Source organism: Rattus norvegicus, chromosome 2 (assembly GCF_036323735.1).
Source record: "Rattus norvegicus strain BN/NHsdMcwi chromosome 2, GRCr8, whole genome shotgun sequence".
Lineage (NCBI taxonomy): Eukaryota > Metazoa > Chordata > Mammalia > Rodentia > Muridae > Rattus > Rattus norvegicus.
In genome coordinates this window covers 3,794,314-3,804,935 of record NC_086020.1, presented here as the reverse complement: position 1 = coordinate 3,804,935, position 10,622 = coordinate 3,794,314, and positions in this window count along the sequence as shown.

Here is a 10,622-nt window from a genome sequence, read left to right as displayed (position 1 = left end):
TTTGAATCCACCAATCCCCATAACTATGCATGTGCTTCTGTATGCCCGCTTCTGCTTCCCCAATCCCTATAAAAGCCCCATGCTGGAACTGCTGGGCGCGCAAGTCCTCAGAAGAGACTGTGTGCCCGCAGGTACCTGTGTTTTCCAATAAACCCTCTTGCTGATTGCATCCGAGTGGACTCGGCTCGGTCATTGGGCGCTTGGGACTACTCCTGAGGGAAAGGTCCTCTCCGGGGGTCTTTCATTATGGGGGCTCATCCGGGATTTGGAGACCCTCCGCCCAGAGATCACCGACCACCCACCGGGAGGTAAGCCGGCCGGTGTTTGTCTTGTCTGTTGTGTCTTGTCCTGTGAACGATCGATCAATAGGCTCAGATCTGGGGACTATCTGGGCGGGCCAGAGAAGGAGCTGACGAGCTCAGACTTCTCCCCCGCAGCCCTGGAAGACGTTCCAAGGGTGGTTGGAGGAGAGGTAGATCCGGATCCGTGGCACCTCCGTCCGTTTTCGGAGGGATCCGCACCCTTGATGACTCCGTCAGAATTTTATTGGAGTAGAGGATCGAAGACCCTCGCTGACTCCGTCTGAATTTTTGGTTTCAGTTTGGTACCGAAGCCACGTGGCGCGTCTGTTTGTTACTTGTTTGACTGTTGGAATTGTTTGTCTTCTTTGTGACCTGACTGTGGTTTTCTGGATGTGTTGGTGTCTGTTAGTGTCTTTTTGACTTTTGTTTCGTGTTTGAATTTGGACTGACGACTGTGTTTAAAATCTTGGACTGACGACTGTGTTTGAAATCATGAAACTGTTTGCTTTGTTCCTCAAAGAGTTTTACTTGGTCCTGTTGGTGCTTAAGTTAAAAGTTGAAAATAATTTGCTTGAGAGAAATTGTTTTCTGCCAGGAGTTTTATCTTTCTCTCTTGAGCCTCCTCTCCAAGGAGAGATGCCCCAGGTTTGGGGGCAGAGAAGCCCCTAAAATAGTTTCAAAAAGAATCTACAACTGTGAAAAACTTTGTTTTGCCAGTCAGGATTAATGTTTTCTTTTCCATGGGCCTATAGCCCACTGAGACAGTTTGGTAAAGGGCTGCTACTAAAGTCCTGAAAGCCCCAGGTGAATTGGTTACAATTCTTTTGTCAGCTGCTTAGTATCTAGCACCCAGGTTCTAACGTCTTTCCATCCTTTTGTTATTAGTTGTTACTAGAAGCCTAGTGTCATTTGGAGGCTGGTTCTCTTGAGAGACAAAGCCACCAAGCTGACACTGAAGGGAGGTACTCCTTAAGGGAAAATCTAAGTCCAGAGAGACAGCCGGTAACAGATAGGCTGCCTTTTTTGGCCTTTTTTGTCCAAGAAAGCCTCCTGGTTTAGCTGTGTGACTAAATGCTGTTTGCCCTCTTCAGTGGACCTCTATTCTCAAGATTCTCTTGTTTTCTCACCATCCCATTTGAGGTGCTTGTTAGTAACTGTGACAGGTCTTCTTTACCACTGAGGAAAGACAGAATCCTACTAGAGGCCAGAAAGAATGTTCCAGACATGGGTGGAAGGCCCTCACTCCCGACTGACTTCAATACACCTGAAGGTAGGGAGTGCTCCGGGTCTGCCCCCAGGCTCCAAGGGTGGGTCTCCTAGGGGCTGGAAAATGCCCCACCAATCTGGCTAAGATAAGGAAAGGGTATGAAGGGAAAGTTACAGAAATTTGAAGGGTTAAGCTAAGTTGCTGAGAGTTAGTATAAGTTACAGAGAAAGTAAGGTTAAACACAGAGAAAGAGAAAAGAAGATAAAAAGAGCAGGAAGCTAGGGAAGAAAAGAGACTAAAAGAGGAGGAAGCTAGAGAGCTAAAGAGAGGTAAAAGACAAGAGAGGAGCATATACTGGCCACAGTAGTTAGGGAACCTAGGAAGACAGTACCTGGCAACAGAAGATAATTCCTGGCTAAAGATCAGTGTGCATAATGCAAAGAATAAAAAAGACACTGGGTCAGGGACTGCCCCAGAAAGAACAAGAGGGGACACTGGAGAGCCTCTCGGTCCTGGAGTGCTGGCTATGTGCAGAGATAGGAGGGAAGCCTGCCCAGTTGTTTTATGGATACAGGGACCCAATGCTCTGTGCTCCTAGGCTCCAGTGGGCCAGTATCCAAAGACCTTGGGTACAGAGGGATACAGGCAACAAACAATACTTATGGACTGCCCGAAGAACAGTGGACCTTGGCGTGGGCCAGGTAACCCACTAACTCATGGTCATCCCTGATTGCCCCTATCCCTTGCTCATGAGAAAATTGCTCTCCAAAATGGCTTGCATGGGCTAAAATGGCTGGGTGAGGCCATGTGTATGCATATCTACAGACTGTGAATGTGGAGCTTAAGACCTGTCTCAGTGCACCAGTACCTGATGCTGGGAGATGTGTGGCTCAGTGCTTTTCTGCCTGGAACACGTCACTCCTGCCAGCTGGGCACTAACAATTATCACCCAATCCAGGACTTAAAGTGTGATAGAGTGGTTGATGTTTTGCCTTTGAATAGAATGTCCCAAAAGATGGGACCACTGGTCAGCTGCGATGGACTAGATTCTCCACTGGTTGGGGACAATCTGGTCCCCTTGCTGCCCAATCCTGACCTGGAGCCACTGCAACATGAGTGTCAAGCACTGGCAGAAGCCCATGGGTGGAGGAAAGACCTCTGCGACTGGCTGATTGACCCCTGCTGAAAGCCGAGGCTACCTTGTCTACAGACGGGAACAGTTCTCTTCATGAATGAAGGTCAGAGACAAGTGGATGCTGCCATGGTGGACAACACAATGTCTTCTGGATGGCTGAACCTCAACCCCCCCTCCCCCGTACATCAGTGCCGCAGATGCCTTTGCCATCTCTTGGATGCCCTGGTGAAGCGAACAACTGTGAGTACTATTCATTGCCCAGGACATCAGGAAGGAAGAGATTCAGTGGCATGGGGCAATAACGAAGCAGATAAAGTGGCTCGGGAAATGGCTATGCAGGAGCCTATCCTGGTTGCAGGCCTGCAAGAGACAGCCACTGGGAACTGTGATTGGACTAAGGGATGGCCTCACTTAGAAAAGGCCCAAATTGCTTAAAAGATAAAGGACAATGGCACACTTGAGGGGAAAGCTATACTCCCCAGAGAACAAAGAAAAGACTCACTTTGCCAAATACAGAAATGGACTCATTTAGGAGATAAAAAGTTTGTCCAAGTAGTTAAGTGTATGTAATAGACTTTAAGATTTTAGCCAGAGAGGCAGTAGAAAGTATAAGGTATGTCAATAAGTGAATGCTTAGCAAGCAAACAGGGCAAAGAGACCTAGAGTGTTTAGTGAAAAGTCGAAGTGAACTTCACTGAGATAAAACCAGAAAAATATAATCACAAGTATCTCCTAGTGCTTGTAGATACTTTTTCAGGAATAGATGGAAGCTTTCCTCACCAAACGAGAGACTGCCTCTGCAATAATCAAGAAGATACTGGAAGAAATCTTCCCCCGATTTGGAATGCCCAAGGTAATCTAGTCAGACAACGGCCCTACTTTCGTTGCCAAGGTAAGCCAGGGTGTGGCCAAGTATTTAGAGGTCGATTGGAAATTACATTGTATTTACAGACCTCAAAGTTCAGGACAGGTTGAGTAAATCAATAGAACTCTAAAAGAGACCCTGAGTAAATTGACCATGGAGACTGGCACAGACTGGGTGGCACTCCTTCCCTCTTGCTCTCTTCAGAGCAAGAAATACCCCTTCCAGATTCAGCCTTACCCCCTTTGAGATCTTATATGGGGCCTCAGCCCCCCTGACTGAATTAGATGATGTTACTGAACCAACATGTCATAGTGCCATAGTAATAATGATTTGTGTGCCAGGCTAAAAGACCTACAGGTGATACGGAAAGAAATCTGCTCACAGCTGACAGCAGCCTATGCCCCGGAGACCCCTGAGTTCCAGGTCGGAGACTGCAGCTACACTGAACCCAGACTTTCGAGCCTCGCTGGAAAGGACCGTACCTGGTGCCGCTGACCACCCTGACAGCTGTCAATTCTCAGCCCTCACCAGCCGTGTACTAGCTGTTGGTGCTGAGAGCTGGGACCTAGAGGGAAATTCAGTAAATTCAGTCATGTTTGTCCTGGGTTCTATCAAGATAGGTGTGGGATAGGCTTGATTTCTATTACAAATGATGTAACATTGCATATGTTAGTACTCCTAACACTTCTTGGGACTGTGCCTCAGGGATCACAATCTGTATAAGTTTAGAAGTTCTAAAAGCTAGTCATGACCTTGGTGTGTAGGTTTAGATAGTGTCCAGATTGGAATCCTGATGCTAAAGACTTAGTAAGAAAAAAAAAAGTGTTGAGAATTACTTAAGGCTATCTAGGTGCTGCAAGGGAAGCACAAGGACATCTGCCATTGCCCTGAAATGCAAGGCTTATAGAGAATTCAGAACTGCCATTGACTCAGATATAAAAAGAGTGAAAGACTTTTTAGCTGACCTCCAAGAATAACTAACCTCCCTCTCAGAGGTAGTCCTTCAGAATAGGAGAAGATTAGACATGATATTCCTTAAAGAAGGAACCTGTGTGCTACACTGAAAGAATGTTGCTTCTATGCAGACCATTCAGGAGTAATTAAAGACTCCATGAATAAACTTAGAGAAAGGTTAGACAAAAGACAGAGAAGCGTATCAGGGATGGTTCGAGAGCTGGTTTAGTAGATCTCCTTGGATGACTACCCTGATATCTTCCCTTATGGGACCCTTCTTAATTTTGCTTCTGCTTCTGATTATAGGTCCATGAGTGTTAGAGAAACTAGTTAATAGGTTTGACTCCTACAAAAAGATAGAGACGTTCAACGTTTGAGTCTTGGCTCACTCGGTCTCCCTGGATGACTACCCTACTCTCTGCTATATGGCTGGGCCATTACTAATAATTTTCTTGGTTTTAGTTTTTGGACCCTGCGTGACAAACAGGTTAATTGCTTTTGTTAAAAATCGAGTGGGTGCTGTGTGGTTGATGGTTCTGAGACAACAGTACCAGTCAGTTAGGACAACTGGTGAGACCAAATACGAGACTTGAGATCAAAATTCTAAGATTAGAATTATTTAGTAGAAGGAGAAGAGAATGAAAGGAGTATTATATGAATTCTAGTTTTGGAGATACAAAATTAAAAGAATAAACCCCAAAAGGCCACAGATACAAAATTAAAAGAATAAACCCCAAAAGGCCTCAGACTGAGGGCTAAGCCCTACAGCCAGGACTAGCAGGCCATAAAGATAAAGGAGCACAGGAAACACTGTCTAGGCAGGACTGGAAAGCCATAAAGATAAGGAAAGGAATGAAGAACAGACCAGGAGTACCGGATCTGACTCACAAGCCACCTGGCAGGAAGAGATAAGCCCCCAGCCCCCAACATCCAGGATGCCCCAAACCTGCCAATGTGTGTAGCTCTACCTTATTACCTCATGATGTGAAATAGCCAATCATATGTGAACATGTCTATGTGCCTCGTTTGAATCCACCAATCCCCATAACTATGCATGTGCTTCTGTATGCCCGCTTCTGCTTCCCCAATCCCTATAAAAGCCCCATGCTGGAACTGCTGGGCGCGCAAGTCCTCAGAAGAGACTGTGTGCCCGCAGGTACCTGTGTTTTCCAATAAACCCTCTTGCTGATTGCATCCGAGTGGACTCGGCTCGGTCATTGGGCGCTTGGGACTCCTCCTGAGGGAAAGATCCTCTCTGGGGGTCTTTCAACCTTTACCCATACAACTAGCCAGCCTGGTCAGAGATGACTGCGGAGAGCACTCAGGCACCATAGCCCTACAATGTAGTGCTCGAACAATGATCAATTAAACTGCAGTGCAGGAAGGTGAGTCACCTCCCCCATCTCTGGAGACTAGCAACTAATCTTTTCCTGCTGAGTTTTCAGTCAGCACCATCTCAAGCTTAGGTCAAGCTGAAGGGGCAACTGAAGGCTCCTGGCCAGAGATACTCTCTGGAGTTGGCTAAAGGTCCCTCTAGCCCCTGTCTAAATCCTGACAGCCTGCAAAACAGCCTGCAATCAGTTTTGGCAGACTCCCTATCTTACTTGGTAAAGCAGCAGACACTTTAAGCAACAGGGCACCTGCTCATTCTTTAATCTGCAGGAAGGCTTAACCTTTTGGACTCCTGTGGAATCCACCAAGGTGGATAGGCCAAGGGAATGTTCCCATTGGACAAACCATTTCTCCTCTTTTCTGTAACAGACAGTTCACCAACACACACAAAAACACAACATTAAAAAAAAATTCCTCAGTTCCTGCACCACCACCACCACCACCACCCCCACCAAACCTCTGGCAGTGTTCTTGCAGCCTTCCACAACCCAACATCTACCCTGTGGCAGTGTGGGGTAAGTGTGGTCAAACTTCTAAGTTCTGTATCACCTAGGGGATGTGCTCTGTGGCTCAGCTGATGCAGAAAACCCCCAAGGCTTCAAATGAGACACTAAACAGTCTGTCTGCTCCTCCCTCTCCCCCAGCCCCCAGGGTAGGTCTCCATTAAAAAAACAAAGGAGCTTCCACCTGCCTCTCCCTTTACTCCACCTTCCCCCATCCAAATAAGGAGATCTCTCCTTAGAGGTAGTGGTTAAAAGAGCCAACCAGATAAAGACCACAGTAGGACAGAAGATATCACCTATAAAGACAATGGAATACCCAAGGAGACCCAAAATGCCCCCTCCAAGTCACCCCCAATTCGAAGGGCCACTGTTGACAGCACACCTAAAAGCTCTAGAACAAAAAGAAATAAATAAACCCAAGTGGAGTAGAAGGCAGGAAATAATCAAAATCAGAGCTGAAATCAACCAAGTACAAAAAAATTAGTATACAAAGAATCAGAAAACCAAGAGCTGGTTCTTTGAGAAAATCAACATGATAGATTAACCCTTAGACCAACCAGAGGTCACAAATAGGGTATCCAATTAACAAAATCAGAAATGAATAGGGAGGCATAACAGCAGCATCTGAAGATATTAAAGAAATTACATCCTACTACAAAAGCCTATATTAAACAAAACTTGAAAATCTGGAGGAAATGGACAATTCTCTAGACAGATAGCAGATACCAAATCTAAATCAGGAACCATTAAAACACCCCCATAACTCCTAAAGAAATAGAAGCAGTTATTGTTAAGAGTCTCCCAACCAAAAAGAGCCCAGGCCCAGATGGATTCAGGTCTGAATTCTACCAGACCTTCACAGAAGACCTCATACTAATACTGTTCAAACTATTCTACAGAATTGAAACAGATGGAACACACCTAAATTCCCTCTATGAATTAATAATTGTATAATAAGATTATACAATTAATCTTATACTGAAACCACACAAAGACCCAATAAGGAAAAAGAAGTTCAGAATAATTTCCCTTATGATTATTGATGCAAAAATACCCTTGAAAGTCTTAAAACAGAACTCAAGAACACATCCAAATTATCATCCATCATAATCAAGTAGGCTTCATTCCAGAGATGCAGGGATTGTTTAATATACAAAAATCCATCAATGTAATCCACTATATAAACTAACCCAAAAATAAGAATGACATGGTCATTTGATTAGATGCTGAAAAAGCATTTGACAAAGTTCAACACCCCTTCATAATAAAAGTCCTGGAAAAATCAGGAATTCAAGTCCCATATCTGTATATATTAAAAGCAATATACAGCAAACCAGTAGCTAACATCAAACTAAATGGAGAGAAAATTGAAGCAACCCAACTAAAATCAGGAACTAAAAAAGACTGCCTACTCTCTCCCTACTTATTCAGTCTAATATTCGAAGTCATAGCCAGAGCAATCAGACAGTGAAAAGAGATCAAAGAGATACAAATTTGAAAGGAAAAAATCAAATTATCACTATTTGCAGATGATGTAATTGTATACTTAAGTGACCCCAAAAGTTCCACCAGAGAACTACTTAACCTGACAAACAACTTCAGCAAAGTGCCGAGGTATGAAATTAACTCAAACAATTCAGTACCCTTCTTCTACTCAAAGGATAAACAGACTGAGAAAAAAATTAAGGAAATGACACCCTTCACAATATTCCCAAGTAATATAAAATATCTTGGTGTGACTTTAACCAAGCAAATGAAAGATCTGCATGACAAGAACTTCAAGTCTCTTAAGAAAAAAATTGAGGAAGAACTGAGAAGATGGAAAGGTCTTCCATGCTCATGGATTGGCAGGATTAATATAGTAAAGATGGCCATTTTGCCAAAAGCAATCTATAGATTCAATACAATCTCAATCAATATCCCTACTCAATTCTTTATAGAGATTAAAAGAGCAGTTTGCAAAACCCAGGATAGCGAAAACTATACTCAACATTAAAAGAACTTCTGTGAGAATCACGATCACTGATTTCAAGTAGTATTACAAAGGAATCATCATAAAAACTGTACGGGATTGGTACAGAGACAGACTGATAGATCAGTGGAATAGAAGTGAAGACCCAGAAATAAACCCACACACCTATAGTCACTTGATCTTTGACAAAGGAGCTAAAACCATCCAATGGCAGAAAGATAACATTTTCAACAAATTGGAGGTCAGCATGTAGAAGAATGCAAATTGATCCATTCTTATTACCATGTACAAAGCTTAAATCCAAGTGGATCAAGGCCCTCCACATCAGACCACATACACTCACACTAAGAGAAGAAAAAATGAGGAAGTGTCTCGAACACATGGGCACTGGGCAAAATATCCTGAACAAAACAACAATGGCTCATGCTCTAATATCAAGAATCGACAAATGGGACCTCATACAGCTGCAAAGCTTTTGTAAAGCTAAAGACACTGTCAATAGGATGAAATGGCAACCAACAGATTGGGAAAACATCTTTACCAATCCTACATCTGATACAGGGCTAATATCTAAAACATACAAAGAACTCAAGAAGTTAGAATCCAGAGAGTGAAATAACCCTATTAAAAATGGATACATAGCTAAACAAATCATTCTCAGCTGAGGATTATCGAATGGCCAAAAAACAGCTAAAGAAATGTTTAACATCCTTAGTCATCAGGGAAATGCAAATCAAAACAACCCTGAGATTCTACATCACACCATTCAGAAAAGCTAAAATAAAAAACTCAGTTGACAGCAGATGCTGGGGAGGATGTGGAGAAAGAGGAACACTCTTCAATTGTTAGTGGGATTGCAAACTGGAACAACCACTTTGGAAATCAGTCTGGAGTTTCCTCAGAAAATTGGAGATTGCACTACCTGAGAACCCAGCTATACCTCTCTTAGTCATATACCCAAAGATGTTCCAACATACAACAAAGACACATGCTCCAATATGTTCATATCAGCCTTCTTTATAATAGCCAGAAGCTGGAATGAACCCATATGCCCTTCAAAAGAGGAATGGATTCAAAAAAGTGGTACATCTACTCAGTGGAGTACTACTCAGCTATCAAAAACAATGACTTCATGAAATTCATAGGCAAATGGAATGAACTAGAAAATATCATCCTGAGTGAGGTTACTCAATCACAGGAAAACACATTTGGTGTACACTCATTGATAAGTGGATATTAGCCAAAAAGCTCGAATTACCCAAGATGCAATCCACAGACCACAGGAAGCTCAAGAAGGATTACCAAAATTCAGATGCTCCCACTCCTTAAAAGGGGATATATATGTGTGTATATATATATATATGTATATGTATATGTATATGTATATGTATATGTATATGTGTATATATGTATATATATATGTATATATATGTATGTATACTAGATACAATTGATGAAGTAATAAAATGCATATTGAAAGGAACCGGATATCGATCTCTCCTGGGAGACACATCCAGAGGATGTCCAATACAGAAGTCAATGCTAGCAGCAAACCACTGATCTGAGAACAAGACCCTTGGAGGGAATTAGACGAAATATTCAAACAGTTGAAGGAGCATGCAACCCCATCAAACCAACAACGCCAAGCAAACAGAGCTTCCAGGGCCTAAACGAGGATCGAAAGGCTATACATGGAATAATCCAGGACTCCAACCGCATATATAGCAGAGAATAGACTTGTAGGGGCACCAGGGGAAGGGGAAACCCCTGGTCTTGCCAAGGTTCGACCACCAGTACAGGGGAATATGGGGGGTGTAAAGTGGATGTATAGGGGGAATACCTGTATGGGGGAGGGGGATGGGAGGGAATGGGGGCTTATATACAGGAAATTGGGAAGGGGAATAATGTTTGAAATATAAGTAACGAAATATATCCAATAAAAATTTTAAAAAAATTATAATTTAGGAACCAAGAAGATTCCAATGCCAGTTCTAGCTATAATGTTTAGGACCTGAGATGGAGAAGGGGAGTTAACAAAAGTGAAGTCAGTAACCATCTTTTGATTTTCAGGCAAGTGGCCACAAATAACTTGAGCCTTCTATATTTATACAATGAAAATTGTGCTTAACCAAGCAGTGATATCATTGCTTACATTATTAAAAGAAATCATAATATCCACATTTCAAAAGCTCTATCTTTACAGAAATCCCCCAATAGTTCCCCTTCCTCCTTCTCCCATTCCTTGGATCAGTCACCACCTAAACTTATTTTGCATTAAAAAGCGCAATTTCA